A 16,736-nucleotide genomic window follows, 5' to 3' on the forward strand; every position below is an offset into this window, starting at 1 on the left:
TCCTCTTTCATTTCTGATTTTATTTACTTGAGACTGCTCTCTCTTTTTCTTGGAAAGTCTAGCTAAAGGTTTGTCAGTTTTGTTTATCTTTTCAAAGAACTGGCTCTTGGTTTCATTGACTTTTTCTCTATTTTTTTTAGTCTCTATTTCATTTATTTCTGCTCTGATTTTTATTATTGCCTTCTTTCTACTGATTTGGGGGTTTGTTCATTTTTTTTTTTCCACTTCCTTTAATTGCACTGTTAGATTGTTTATTTGGGATTTTTCTTGTTTGTTGAGGTAGGCCTGTATTGCTATAAACTTCACTCTTAGAATCGCTTTTGCTGCATCCAATAGATTTTGTCATGTTGTATTTTCATTTTCATTTGTCTCCAGGTATTTTTTGATTTCTCCTTTGATTTCTTCATTAACTCAATTTTGTTAAGTAGCATTTTGTTTAATCTCCACATCTTTGTGGCTTTTCTGATTTTCTTCCTGCAGTTGATTTCTAGTTTCATATCTTTGTGGTCAGAAAAGATGTTTGGTATTATTTCAATCTTCTTAAATTTATTGAGAGCTGTTTTGTGGCCAAATATGTGATCAATCCTGGAGAATGTTCCACGTTCCACGTGCATTTGAAAAGAATGTGTATTTCATGGTTTTTGGATGGAATGTTGTGTATATATATCTACTAAGTCCATCTGGTCTAATGTATGGTTTAAGGCCAATGTTTCCTTATTGATCTTTTGTTTGGATGATCTATCCATTGGTGTAAGTGGAGTGTTAAAGTACCCTACTATTTTGTGTTACTGTCTATTTCTCCTTTTAGATCTGTTCATAATTGCTTTATCAATTTAGATGCTCCTATGTTGGGTGCATAGATATTTACAGGTGTTATATCCTCTTGTTGGATTGTTCCCTTTATCATTACATAGTGCTGTTCTTCGTCTCTTGTTATAGTTTTTGTTTTAAAGTCTATTTTGTCTGAGATAAGTATTGCTGCCCTAGCTTTCTTTTCTTTGCCATTTGCATGGAGTATCTTTTCCCATCCTTTCACTTTCAGTTTGTGAGTGTCTTTAGGTCTGAAGTGTGTCTGTTCTATGCAGCATATATATGGGTCTCGTTTTTTTATTCAATAGGCTACCCTATGCCTTTTGATTGGAGCATTTAGTACATTGACATTTAAAGTAACTATTGGTAAGTATGTACTTATTGTTATTTTGTTACTTATTTTCTCAGTGTTTTAGTAATTCTTCTCTATTGCTGTCTTCTTCTCTTGCTCTTTTCCCTTGTGGTTTGATGGCTTTCTTTGGTATTATGTTTGGGTTACTTTCTCTTTAATATTTGTGTATTTATTATAGGTTTCTGATTTGTGATTACCATGAGGTTCATATATAATAATCTCTGTATATAGCAATCTATGTTGAGTTGACGTTCTCTTTAGTTTGATCTCTTTCTAAAGGCTCTACTCTTTTACTCCTCTCCTCCCACATTTTGTATTTTCTATATCATATCTAACCTCTTATTTTGTGTATGTATCCATTACCCTCTTATCATTGAAATAGGTAATTTTAGTACTTTAGTCTTTTGACCTTCATATTATCTTCATAGGTGGTTGATCTACTACCTTTACTGTATTTTTGCCTTTATAGGAGTTTTATTGCCTTTTGTGTTTTATAATTTTCTTATTCCTATTTGTAGTCTTCTCTTTCCCAGTTAAATAAGTCCGTTTAGCATTTCTTGTAGAATTTGTTTCTTGATGATAAACTCTTTTAATTTTTGCTTGTCTGGGAAACTCTTTATCTCTCCTTCCTTTCTGCATGATAACTTTGCCGGATACAGTATTCATGGCTGTAGGTTTTTTTCCTTTCAGCACGTTAAATATATTGTGCCACTTCCTTCTAGCCTGTAAGGTTTCTGCTGAGAAGCCAGCTGATAGACTTATGGAGTTTCATTTCTACATCACTTGATGCCTTTCTCTTGCAGCTTTTAGGATTCTCTCTTTATCTTTAATTTTGGACATTTTAATTATAATGTGCCTTGACATGGGCCTCTTTGGGTTTCTCTTGTTTGGTGCTCTTTGTGCTTCCTGTACTTGGATGTCTGTTTCCTTCCTTAGGTTAGGAAAGTTTTCAGCTATTAGCTATTATTTCTTCAAATAGGTTCTCTGCCCCTTTGTCTCTCTCTTCTCTTTCTGGGATACCTGTAATAGAAATGTTAGTACACTTGATATTGTCCCAGAATTCCCTGAGACTGCTCTCATTCTTTTTGATTCTTTTTTTTCTTTTATCTGTTCAGCTTGGGTGATTTCCTCTAGTCTTTTGTCCAGCTTGCTGATCCATTTTTCTGTATCATCTACCGTGCTATTGAGTCCCTCTAGTGAATTTTTCATTTCCAGTATTATATTCTTCATTCCTGATTGGTTCTTTTTTATATCTTCAAATTCTTTGTTGACTTTCTCACTGTGTTCATCCAGTCTTCTCCCAAGATCAGTGAGCATTCTTATGACTTTTTGTTTGAACTCTTTGTCAGGTAGATTGTTTATTTCTGTCTCATTTAGTTCTTTTTCTGGGGTTTTGTACAGTTCCCTTGCTTGGAATATATTCCTTTGCCTCCTCATTTTGCATCTTTCTCTGTGCTTATATCTATGTATTAGGTGGGTTAGCTACATCTCCTGATCTTGGAGAAGTGGCCTTATGTAGGAGATACCTTTTGAGGCCCAGCAGTGTGCTTCCCTCTTGTCACCAGTTCCAAATGTCCCAGGAGTGACCCCTGTGTGGGCTACATGTGTCCTTCTGTTGTGGCAGGGTTGCTCTTGAAGCAGGTACCCAGGGAATCTAGTCTGTCCTCCTGAACAGTTGGTCGTCGTGCTCAGCTGTGTCTGGCTACTATGGACCCTTCCCTCAGTTTATTGGGTTTGGGGAGCCCTGGCACAGTTGGCTGCAGGGTCTAATAGCACATTCCTGTTTCAGTTTTTCCATTAAGTGAGCCGGTCCCAAGCATGGCTGGTTGTGAGGCTCAGGGGCTTACAGTTGGTGTAAGCCTCCAGCCTGCAAGGCTATTCTCATTTCTCTCAGGTTTTCAGCTGAGTGGGGCTTGCCCCAGTCACCAGAGTCCCCATTGTTTCAGGCTATGGAAGGTGGGGCCAATCCCCCTTGTGGCTGTTTGAGAAGCACAGGTTTTCTGTTGCTTATAAGCCCCATGGCCCACAGGTCCACACACACCATCAACACAGTCCTTGCCTGTGCATACTTCCTGACCCCTTGGAGCATACCAAGTTGCCCCACTGCAGAGGCCCCCACACACTCCAAAAATAGCCCACACTCTCCACCCACTCCTCACACATGCCCCCTGCCCCACAGAGTTGAACCCACTTGCCTGTCTGCAGAGGATCCAGGCACCAAATCTGTGCATGCCAAAAAGTTGCCTGAGGGCTTGCTATTGGGTGGGGCCAGTCCCTAGGGTGCGCTGCCTGCCCCATCTGAGCCAGATTAAATCAGCGCTCTAGTTGGCAGGGCAGACACTGGGCTAACAGGCCAGGGGAAGAACTCCAATGATGTCTGCAAGCCTTTGGGTTGGCATGTCTGTACTAGGTCACTACAATGGCTGCTGCCACTGTCTCAGCCCCCAGAGAGGTCTCGCATCTCACTGAGATGCACTCAGAGACCACCAAATGAGTCTCTTTTCACCAAAGGACTGTGCACCTTTCTTTCTGGTGAGTTTAGGTTGCTTTCTGAGATGGGTGAATTTGTGGGTGGGCCCTTTAAGAACTGGATTTTTCCACTTATGTCTGATAGCTTTCCTGAGGGTATCCCGCATTGTTGTTAGTAGCCAGTAAAGCCAGATATTATGAGAATCATCTCAGTTGTGCTGAGTCCAAAGGATGCTTATAGCAGCAACACTCACCCGCTCAGGTCCCCCACTCCTCCAGGGAAGACTGTGTACCTTAGAATTTCTCTTGGCTGGCCAGCCATGAAGCTCCGTGGCTCACAAAGGTGGCATTTTTCTCTCCAGAAAGGAATTTCTGCCTCTTCTACCTCAGTCAGGACTGTCCCTTGTTGTGGAGATTCTTTTTATCCAGTTTTCAGTTCTCTCTCAGGGGTAAGTGTTCCAAAGACAGTTGTAACTTGTTTGTGTTTGCTGGAGGAGGTGAGTTCAGAGTCCACCTATGCCACTATTTTGACGCCCTCTCTTAAATTCTTACTTCTAATACCTAACAAAAACATTCTATAAACAAGCATCATTCTTTCTCAGAGCTTAGAAGTCCATATAGAAATACTCTATGCACCTTATCAAATTTTTCCTGAACTCAGACCAGAAAATAGAATGTGTTTGTGATTACAAGCATTTCTTACTTCACAAGTATTTATCAAATCTAATATTGAATTTATAGAATTGAAGTAGCTTCAAATTCATTTTTGGGCCATAACACTTGTACAACAGAGAACTTTTGTATTATACGTTATGATTTTGCTCCCACGTCGATTATAGCATGTGATGAGGACAACAATTTGGAATCAAACTCATCTGGACTTAATATTCTGGCTACACAACATAGTATGAGTTTGACCCTTTACTGGTCATTTAACTTATCTTGTCTCTGCTCTCTCCTCTAATTTTATGTGAAAAGTAAATAATTACTGAAAAAGCATAATCTCCTTGATATAACCTTTGTATTGCTAAATCTATATCCTATAGTTACATTCAAAGTAATAAAGATATATACATCAAGATATTTATTATGATATTTGATAGAAAATAAAGTGGAAACATTTTCAAAGTCAATTATTAGGAGATAACATATTAGATGTATGTAATGGAAAATTATGAAGTCATTGGAAAGAATTAGGTAGATCTATATATGTCCATATTGAGAGATGACCAATCTAAAGCATTATTTTTTTAAAGAAGAATATGATATATAACATTATTCGAATGCTTTAGAAATTTCTTTGACTTACTGAGTATAATGTCTTTTTTATTGTTATTTTGAAGCCTTTTATTTTCTTAAGATACCAGTAGGCATAAACACATACTCTATACTTGCCATTTTGAATTAAAAAAATCTATGTATTATTTTAACATTTTGTCAAGCAACATATTTAAAAGGAATGAGTAGATAAATACAATGCGATAGCTTTTGACACAAGGGTTTTGCATTGAAGGAATTTTCGAGAGGATTCAATTGGCAACAAACTCTAACTTATATATAAAAGGCATCTCTTACAGCAAGGTTTTAAGGAAAAACAGTTTGAAACAAATTATTCACCATTAGGAGGAGTTCAACAATTACTCATAATACATACATGCAAGGGAATATTATGCATCTAATAAAAAATTTGAGATATATGTTATATCCACTATATACAAATAAATTGAAAGTTATGTTATACAACTTGTATCATATGATCTTTGTGAGAAAGAGAACGTACAAAGAATTTTGAAAGGATTTGAAACCAACCACTGCAGAAATATTCACTTTTAGGCATTACAAGAAATTTTATAGAAGTCCTTTTAGCTTGATTTATTTTCTACCATGAATTTCTATTACTTTTATAGGTAGAATAAATAATAAAATTGTTTCTATTTTAAAATAACAAATCGTCACAACCACTTAGGCAAGATAATATTTAAAAATACTTTAAAATAATTCTGAAATTTTAAATAAATATCATATTATATAGAGAATATGAAAATGGAAATATGAAAAGTAAAACAGTTACTCATGCAAAGTTTTAAGTGCCTACTCTAAATTTGGCCCCTTGTTGGCACTGATATAGCACACAGTGCATGGTAGGATGAAGGCTGGGGTTATGGGAAAATGAAGACAGGAGAGTCTGTGATAGCTGGTTTGACTCCAGGAACCTGATCTGACCCACTACAGAGAGGCTGTGAGCAGAAGGTAGAGTGGCCATTTTGATGGGAACTGTATTAGAAACAAGGCATATCCCATGTCACTTTAGGGCCCACTTAGGATAACATCACATTAGGGAGAAGACCATTTTCTTTGAACTGTTAAGAAATAGTTTTGGCAACGTAAGTTATCAGACAGCCGTGTTGCCTGGTTGACCACTGGAGGATACAGCAATTATACCGCTAAATATGCCCCAAAATTAAGCTGCTAAATATATCCTATAGATAAGCTCACAGAAGGGGCAAGTCACCTTCATAACAATCTATTGAGGAAAGCAAGACACCCCAGAGGGAAGCTGGACTTGCCGCAGAGCATGACGGAGACTGCATGCTGGTTTTGAGCACGGATGAGGCATACCCTGTGACTCATAAAATCACTTTTAAAGGAGAATTTGCAGGAAACCAAAGCTCTAGCGTGAGCCAGAGCCACAAAACCCGCTTATGACTAATCACTTAGAGCCACAGCGTCAGGAGGCCGAGGGCATTTGGATTGCATGTAAGGGAAAGCAAAGAGGAATTTTCCAGAGAAAAATTTTCAGAAAAGACAAATCTTGAATTTTAGAGCAGGAGAGTCCCAAAAAAGTGACCACATCTGTCTTAAGCAACGGTGATTCTGAAAAAGTTGACTAGTCTCTTGCTATTTTCCTTCAGTTTTAGTTCTTAATGAGGAGCGAGGTTCCAAAACTCTGACATGTGTTGCCTCAGATGTTTGTAAGTTTCATGAAAGAGAAAAGCAAATTGAGAAGTATTGATGTTTTAAAACGTCTTTTTCCTAAACAGTTCTTCGTGTTAATAACTATTGGCTTCCTCAACCAGTAAGTAGGGAGTCAATTGCATGCTATTGGAATGTGAATCAATACTTTCAAACACGGGGGGATGATGTGATCAATTACCACATAACATGCTTCTAAATTATATATTAGTTTACAAACATTTCTCATCATAATAATATGCTATTTTTAGGCGCCAGTATGCACACAGACTTGTCCAGCACATAGTACCAACCAGTGACACAGATAGAGTCTCACCCTATAAGACTATGCTGTCCCATATGGTAGCCACCAGTCACATGTGGCTAGTCTGAATTTAGATGTGCTGTTAGTATAAAATTGACACTGGAATTTGAAAAGGCAGTATCAAAAACAAATTTCATTAATGATTTTAAAAGTAATGAACACTTGTTGAAATGGTAATGTTTTGGACATATTGGGCTAAATAAAATACATCTTAAAATTAATTTCACCTGTTTTTTATTGTAGCTACTAGAATTTCTAAAACTGTGCTTATGGTTTGCATTATATTTCTAATAGTCAATGTTACTCTAGGAGATTAAAATCTAGTAAGAGGAAGAAAAATTTCTAGATAAATCAAGATAATTTAGTCTTAACTCTGTTCCAAAAGTAGGTAACAAGGGCTTCTGAGACACAGCAAGTTTAAGCAGTCATGCAAACTTCTGGAATAGTATCCAGATCTTTGGAGCTTTGTCATCACTTTTGTTTATTGTATCTTATATCAATGAATCTTTCAATGTCCTCAGAAACACTTACATCAGTTTAGCTCACACTTTCTTGACAAACGAATCTTTTCTTCTCTTTGGTTTTGCACATGCAGAAACAGACCCTGAAGCAATTTCACTAAGGTTGTTGTTAAGAAAGTGACTAGATATTTTTTTTTTAAAAGGGTGAAATTATAACCCAAGAAGTTTTTGTACCTTAATGATGGTGACTTTAAATCTGAATCCCAATTCTTATATTCTGTTTAGAGTTTACTCAGAATAAGAGACAACTAGTGAATTCTAAGGGTTAACATCCCTGTTTTCTTTGGAAATGGCTTGGCTGGTAATCGGCGTTGGAAGATTCATAGGCATGTTCCGCTATACAAGTAAGTGTTGGCTGGGGAAGGATGCTGATTATTTAACATCAGCGTTTGACAGAAAGCTTGTGTTTATAGTGTGACAAGGTGCAGGCATCTAGAAAACTGCACGTTCAGATGTTAGAAGAGGTCTTTAGGGAAGAATTTTTTTGCCAGATCAGCTTCTAAATGTTGGAATTGGCTTCCAAAGTGTACACAATCTATCAGGGTCAATTGGCACTTCCCTTACATGCTGTCACATGATGAGGCAGAAGCTACAGCTGCACTTGGAGCTGCACAGCCAGATGTAATGTTGTTGAGCCAGGAAGCATGGGCACCTGAGCTATTACTGGTTGACAGCTCCTTAGAACAAGATAAATGTCAAGTTCTGTTAAAAAGATGGGACTGTGGATGGTTGAGAAGGAACAGAATTACATGTAACCTATAGCACATCTTATAATCAAGCCCCAACCTGTTTCCCCAGGGTTAATTTCTCTTCCTTCTAGACTGTCAACTCCATGAAGGAAGCCATTTTGTGTATTTTCTTCACTTTTAACTGCAGTCTGTAACACAACCTGGCAAATAATAGGTTCTCAATAAATATCTTTTAAATCAAACCTGCCTACGTGTTTCAGAACTGGCTTTCTTTTTATTCTATATATTTCTCTGTGTATCAGAGTTATGGAGTGGGCTGCCTAAAGGGTACCGATATGGCCTTCTAAGATGTTCCCAGATGTCCACTGATTAAAGATTCATTAGCTGTTTGTATTGTCATGTTTTTTCTTAGAGCCATTCTTAGCCTTCTTTGGTGTATGATTTATTTAAAAATGGCCAGTTACCTCCTTTATTTGCCCTTCCTATGGTGAAATTCCTGTGTACAGCAGGAAAGTGGTAGCCACACGCCTTACAGTTGATCACAGAGAATTATTTAAAACAGGGGCCAATGTCTGTATTTAATGGAAGAGGACTCTTTCTTGGTGTTCAAGATAATGCTCTGAATTTCTGGTGTGCAGGTTTTAATTTGTCTTGTAAGGAGCAGGTTTAGGCTTAGGAGGGGTTATGGAAAAAGAATCTCGTAAGTTTCATGGGTTTAGCTTCGTGTTGCTGTGACCACTGGAGGAATAACCGAGCCGGGAAGCAGGAAGGTATTGCTCCAGGGAACCTGTTTATGAGGCCGGTAATTCTGCATTTGATATTGTGCAAGGAGTGACTTCAGTAAAACATGAAATAGAATTTTTCTAAATGATTTTCAGAATGATTTTTAAGATTAAAATTATGGGTAGGTGGTTTGGGGTATTTTTTTAACTCTGAAGACTAATAGGTTTTCTGAAGTACTTTCTTGAGTTATGTAAGAATTCTCAGTTTATGGAAAGCAGGTCAGCAGACAATTTCTAGCACAACCATGTAGCAGGCACCGTGACACACTTGTTCAAAGATTAGGAAGTCATGATCCCAGTCCTGAAATACCTCATTCTCAAGCAGGAAGGGCAACACACACACACATGTGCGCACACACATACACATGGCAGTAGTGGGAACACTGACCTCCCGTAAGAACAAATGGCCGAGGGAGTGCAGAGGGGGACATGTCAACTTCAACTTCATCAGGTGGGCTCCCAGACATGGTGACCTTTACATCCAACGTTGAAATATGAGGAGGGTTTAACTTCCTTTAGGTAGCCTGGAGGTTGGGCGTGGGTTACCGGCACAGAATATATAATGGAAGTAAAGTAGCAGACATGAAAAAGTTGCGATGTGTCTAGCCATGCCACTGCAGTGCATGATTCCAGAAGGCGCATTTCCATTGTAGTTCACGTGAAAGACTGTGCCTTGCAAAACTCCAGGGGGACTGTCCACACAGCCTGCATGAATGCCCGTGTTGAAATTGTGCAACACAGTGGCCAGTGTTTCGCCGACAGTAAGTAGTCCAGCCATTTGTGATTACTTGAGGAAGAATTATGGGAAGTGAGTCCATATCCGCCTGTACATAAAGTTTACAAGATACAGAGCTAGTGAATATTAATTTCAGGATATTATAAAAGTGAAAGTTTGAGTCTCTGTGTGAAATCACCAGGGAAATCAGACGACAGGGGAGCAGGAAAAAAGAAGGCACAGAGATTTAGAATATTGTAATTTAAGATACATAACAATAGCACCTAAGACTTTTTAGACAATTGTGATTCATTAGTTCAAATATCCCTATTTGGGGACCAGCCCCGTGGCTGAGTGGCTAAGTTTGTGCGCTCTGCTTTGGTGGCCCAGGGTTTCGCCGGTTCGGATCCTGGATGTGGACATGGCACCACTTGTCAGGCCATGCTGAAGTGGCATCCCACATAGCACAGACAGAAGGACCTACAGCTGGAATATACAACTATGTCCTGGGGGGCTTTGGGGAGAAGAAGAAGAAGAAGAAAAAAGATTGGCAGCAGTTGTTAGCTCAGGGCCAATCTTAAGAAAAAAAAATCCCTATTTGTGTTAAAGATCTTTCTCTCCCCTCCACACCCTTTTTCACTGAATTAGATATCCTTTAGCTGCCTTCCAATTACAGGATCTGTGCCATTCATCCATTCAAGAGAAAACAGCAATTTGTTAAGTAGCAAATATAATCTTGTCAGAAGTGGGAGCCAAGGCCTTACTGATGTGGTCCCAGGCAGACCTTGCGTGGGCCAACAGCTCTCTGGTTGCTTCTTAGATTGGTTGTGTGTTTGGAGCCCTGTGTGCATGTTGGTCTGCTTGCTTTCAGATGAATCATCCTCCTAATGGACTATCAAGTACTTGGATTAATGTATCAGTGATGCAGACCACGGCTCCTGCACTTTCCTGAAATGCCTTCAGACCAATTTAGTAAATTACACCCACTATGAGAGTTAGATGACATGTCATGAAAGATCAAGCTTTTTGGTAAAATGTCATTTCTTTGAAAGTCTTATGTTCCCTTTTTAGAGACAGTCGTTGGAAAGGGAAAGTGTACCATTAACATGTATTTTATCTGTTATTTAAATTTCTCACAGAAATGTATAGCATTCAGAAAGTTCAAGAACATGTAAAAATTGGATAAAGAATTTTCTTAACCCATTATAAATTTTTTATCTGTCATCAACAGGCGAGATTATCCACAGCTACGACAGTGGAAGTAGAAGGAACAGTAGTATATCTTTCACAGTAACAGCCTTTATTATCAGAACACTTTAAAAATAAAAACAAAACTACCATTTTTTCTAGCTTTGGACTATACTTACAGGGTATGTGTACTAGATTTAATATCAAAATCAAAATACATGTTAGAGACTCCATAGCTGTTTACTTGGCAAAAATAGAGATTCTAAGAACTATTTATTAACTTTGGGACACACCACTTTAAAAAAAAACACTTTGAAATATTTGTGAGGTGGTGCGTGTTTCTAATTAGAAAAGTAATACATGTTCAGAGAAGGAAAAGTTGGAGAATGCTGAGAAAGGGTAGTACATTTAATATTCAATTTATCAAGGTTTTTAATATAAGGTACAATTACTGGCTTTAAAATTTCAGATTGAAGAATAACCTGCAGTCCTTTATTAAATCTGGTAGTAATTAAATGAAACATGGAAAGCAATAATTGGCAAAATGCTCGGTTTCGTCCCCTCCTCTGAGCCACCTGCAGACTTCATGCGTGAGAGGAGAGGCCGGGGAGGCCGCTCAGCTCTGTAAGAACTCCGTCAGCCTGAGCAAACTGCGTTATTACCCTGACAGTTTGCATGAAGTTTCATTTTCTTCACCACAAGTAAGTTTTAAGGTAACTTTTGGCTTGTCCTCGTTTTTGCAGAGGAAAAGGAACACGAACTCCATTTTATTATCTAACAAAGGTAATAGGTAAGGTAGATATATTTAGAGACAAGAGAGGCAACTTTGGGACTTATTTTTGAAAGTGTTTGACAGAAAATTTAAAAATAACCATGCATAGCATCTATTGTCTCCTTAAAGACTTCACATAGAAAAAGTCCTGAAATCCCAGATAGCTTTGTCCACAATTTCTCACTACACAGCTGGGACTTGGGTCTGAAGATCTCACCTCATCTGGAGGGAGAGAACAGTTTGCTGGTGGGATTAATCTGAAACAGGCTTTTCACATCGGCTGGAAAAGATGACTGTGATCACCACAGCAACAGCAAGAGAAAACACCTCCCTACAGTATGGCCCCGGCCCCACTGTCCTCATGCACACCTGAGATACTTAAGGCAGATCTTGCTACTATTTTGCAAACCTCGTCCTACTTAGTTATTTTAACAAAGTGTATGGAGAGAGCTTACCTCAACAGTTTAACTAAGTTAAGTTTAACAAAGTTAGAACGATTTTATCTAAGTTAGAAGGCTAACTTGATACGCTTCTCAGCTGGTGTCTCCTTGCTACTGCTCTGCCATAGGAATACAGACACCACCACTAAATACTCATTCTAATATTATATAGAATGGAAATGAGCATTTCCACAGGGACCAAAACAAACAAAAGAAAGCTGTGACTGTCACTTAATAAAAAGGATTCAGTTGCCAGAGATTGCGTTCTGTGACCGCTCGACACATAGTCCAGGTTCACTGTACCCAGATGTTTGTACAATGGTAATATGCATGCAGATGGCCAAAGCAATGGGTACCACAAAACCAATGATGCATTTTCTAGTAGAGGTACTGGATTAGTCAGGTTTCTCCAGATTGATCTCTTTCTTTCATCTATCTATCTATCTATCTATCCATCTATCCATCTATCTATCTATCTATCATCACCATCATTATCATCATCATCTATCAAGATGGAGATTTGAAGCAGTTGGCTTGTGCTGTTGTGGGCACTGGCCTGTCTGGAATCTGCAGGACAGGCTGGCAGCCTGGGGATACAGGGAGGACCTGACTCTGCAGTATCAAGTTCAAAGGCAGTCTGGAGGCAGAATTCCTTCTTCCAGGGGGAAACTCAGGCTTGTTTTTTTTTAGGGCCTTCAACTGAGTGGATGAGGCCCATCCACATTAAGGAAGGTAAGCAGCTTTACTCAAAGGGTACTGATTTCAATGTTTATCACATCTAAAAAATACCTTCATGGCAACATCTAGACGGATGTTTGACCAAATAGCTGAGCACCACAGCCCAGCCAAGTTGAGACAAAACGAACCATCACAGGTATAATACAGACCACAACACCCCTATTAATCTCATCCACTATTGAGATTACTTGAAGATGTGTATTTATTTTAGAAGAAAATCTTGACGTTCTTCTATTTAATTATAAACAAAATTAGTCAAGAATTAATCCTTATTTTAAAAGCACCTTTAAAAAGTATACAACTTCTTGCTACTGGATTTACTTTTTATAGGAACAATGTGTGGTATATGTGCATCCTATAATCACATATCCAACTCATCCTAGGGAGGAAGAATTAGGGGCTACCATAGTCATGTTTCCCTTAAGAATAATCTTAACTCAAAATACATGATTGTAATTTCATAGGATGTCATACAGATAATTGAAAAATAATGAACAGGGACACTCAAGGCAAATACTTAAGACAATTTACACACGCCTCCCTTGGCTCTCCTCTCCTTCCCACATCCATCCTTCCACCCGTGGATTCCCATTTTTTCCTCCAATTCAGCCACCCAGCAACATTAACTTTCTCCCCAGCCTCCTTTATCAAAATTTGTTTTCAGAGCCTTCATTTACACTAAAAGGTTACTTACAGTAGACACTTAGTGGGTTGTGTCCTTCCATGGTATGAGAAATGAGAGTCTTAAGTTAAAGGAATGAGTTATTAAAAATAAATCAGTATTGGGACCAGCCCCGTGGCTGAGCGGCTAAGTTAGTGCGCTCCGCTTCGGCGGCCCAGGGTTTCTCTGGTTCAGATCTGCTCATCAGGCCATGCTGACATGATGTCCCACATAACACAACCAGAAGGACCTACAACTGGAATATACAACAATGTACTGGGGCAGCTTTGGGGAGAAAAAGAACAAATCAACAATAAGAGGATTGGCAACAGATGTTACCTTAGGTGCCAATCTTTAAACAAAAAGATCTAATAAATAAATAAATAAATGTTAAAAGAACTAAATATTGTTGCTTCCCTGTGATTTTGATGGTTTTCCTAGGAAAATATTTGTATTTTGTATGAATTTTGGCTCAAAAGATGAAGCATGGTATGACTTTGTGCCAGACAGGAGATAGAATTGAAATCTTGAGGTAGAATTGTTTCAGGAAATTTATGTGTTTCTCCCAGATTTCGAGCTTAATTTTCACTCTTTTTAAGCAGAATCCATAAATTACATAACACATATCAAAAATAACACTTGGTATATAAGTGCTTAGTTAATTTTAATTGTAGTGTTTTCGTCCTTTCTTCTTTTACAAGGGAGCTAACCGCTACTAGTCCTTAATTTCGACTTTACGAAACTATCACCAAATTTTGTCACCGCCTAGAATGATTTTAAGTTACTTCTTAGGGGATCTATAATGGCTCTCCAAGTCATAATAATAGGATTTAGTTGGAATGCTAATATATTTCTGTCTTTCATTGTGACAGCAAAATCCCTGAGTGATTTCCATTGGTACCAGAATATGTGATCCTGTGACCCGTCAGTGTTTTTCTCTTTCCCATACATTCAGTGCATTTCATACCACTATGACTTCGCATGAATTATTTCTTCTGTACAATTACAGCCCTTCCCTGGAGAAGGCCCTGCCTTTACTTAACACCACTCACAAGATTTCAAAAGAGCTTATTCTATTATTAAACAACCTAATGCTGAAGAATATTTTCCCTTAAAATGAAATATTCCCCACCCCATAAAATCTCTATGGATCCCTTCTGAAGAAATAAGAATCTTGCTTATTGACAACAGTTATCAAGTATTCATATATCTACTTTTCTTCTTTTTTTTTTTAAACCTTTGGGCTAAGCTTCATTGTTACTTGACCCCCTTATAATTCATTTTATTCTCCTAATGCACTCTACTTTTTAACATCCCTCTTAAAATTAACATAAAATGAAAATAAAACTTAAGGTTAACACAGATGACAGTTAAATTCTAACACTAGAGGCTACTATGGCATTGTAGAAAAATCCTGCTTTTTACAGTTATACAAACTTAGTTTTATATCCCAGATTTGCAACTTACTGGCTCTGAGCAATTGACTTAACTTCATCTGTAAAATGATGACAGTAATATGTCAACTATAATGGTTATTATGAAAATAAAATGTAATAATCCATGTAAAACCCCAGTACCTAGTAAGTACTCAATTATCTTTACCAATTCCTCCATTTACTTGCTCCTTCACCAAGGAGAATTTACTCCCGTATTGTGAAATAACTGTTCTCCTAAATGTTTTACGTGCCACTGTGCTTTATTGAAACACATTATTTTTTTTACTTTATATTTGGAAATAATTTTAGATTTACAAGAAGAGTCGTAAATATAGTACAGAGTTCTCATGTGCCCTACACTATGCTTTTTCTAATGCTGGCGTCTTATATAATCATGGTGCATTTATCAAATTAAGAAATTAACATTGGTATAATACTATTAGCTACACTAAAGATTTTGTTCAGATGTCACCATATTCCACTAACATACTTTTTCTCTTCCAAGATTTGATTCAGGACACCATGTTACATTCAGCATATATTAATTTTTTTTAATGCAGATTCCAAGATCTTTAGTGACATTCTACTGATAAGCCAGTTTTTATTTGCCCTGCACCTATTTCAGGATTTCATTTTTATTCTTGTATTTTACCTTAGTTTGTGTTTAGTGTTCCTATATATTCCTATATTTTTAATCTTGATTCTGTTATATATGGCATTAGCTAAGCAGCTTGACATTGTGCCACTGCACATTTTTTTAAATTGTTACTTATGTCTTCACCCAAGTCGTTGATAAAACGTTTGAACATGATGGGACCCCAAAACTACTCCGTGACACATCTCTTGAGAACAAATTGAGCCAGTGAACCCACTCGGCAATGCTCTTGAGGCTTCTTCCACATCTCAAGATTTGGGCCAGAACAACTGAGCCAAAGTGGGTTTCTTAGAGAGAACAATCTATGGGTCTGATAATATCTCCAATTATAGGTATCTTGGTATTTGACCATCTATTCTTTAATATTTTTTCAACTTCTTCTACTTCTTTTGGATTAATTGAACCATTATTATGATTTCATTTATGTCTACTATTGACTTATTAACTGTACTTTTTAAAATAATTTTTTTGGTGATTGATCTAGAATTTACAACATACATGTTGAACTTATCATTATCTACCTTCAAATAATATTACACTGTACTTCTTTATATGTGGCAGAAGGACCTAAAAATCCTACACTTTAATTTCCCTCCTCCCCTTATTTGTGCCATGGTTTCCATATAATTAAATTCTATACATTGTTAATATTTATTTAAACAGCCAATTATCCTTTAAAGGGATTAAAAATGAGAAAAAGTTCTTTTCTCTTTACTCACATATTTTCCATCTCTGAGATTATTTCTTGTTCTGGATTCAGCTTTCTCTCTGGTATCATTTTTCTTCTGTTTGAAGAACTCCCTTTAAATTTTCTTTAAGTTTTTATCTCTGCTCTTCTTGGTATGAAAAAGTCTTCATTTGGTTTTCATCTTTGTAAGATAATTCTGGTAAAGATAGAATTTTTGGTTGATATATCTTTTCTTTCTTTTTTTAGTACTTTATAGATATTTTTCATTGTCTTCTAGTTTGCGCAGCTTCTGATAATAAGTTTGCAGCTGCGATTCTTTCTTTTTACATCACACCCTCCCGACTTATTTAATTTATAATTAGAAGTTTGTACTATTCAATCACTTCCACCCATTTTGCCCACTCCCCACCCCCCACATCTGGCAACCATTCATCCGTCCTCTGTAGCTATGAGTTTGTTTTGTTTTTGTTTTTTAGACTCCACATAGAAGTGAGATGATACAGTGTCTGTCTTTCTGTATCTGATTTATTTCATTTAACGTAA

The 16,736-nt window shown here is 37.4% G+C and overlaps 1 long non-coding RNA gene across 1 annotated transcript in view; it reads right to left on the reverse strand.

The window, feature by feature from the left end:
• LOC138919007 (uncharacterized) overlaps window positions 1-16,736 on the reverse strand; it is an 80,381-nt gene that overhangs the window by 19,278 nt on the left and 44,367 nt on the right. The window contains exon 2 of the long non-coding RNA XR_011428882.1: window positions 16,225-16,389. This is a non-coding gene — a long non-coding RNA (uncharacterized lncRNA). The remainder of the gene's footprint in view (window positions 1-16,224; window positions 16,390-16,736) is intronic.

Source organism: Equus caballus, chromosome 19 (assembly GCF_041296265.1).
Source record: "Equus caballus isolate H_3958 breed thoroughbred chromosome 19, TB-T2T, whole genome shotgun sequence".
NCBI lineage: Eukaryota > Metazoa > Chordata > Mammalia > Perissodactyla > Equidae > Equus > Equus caballus.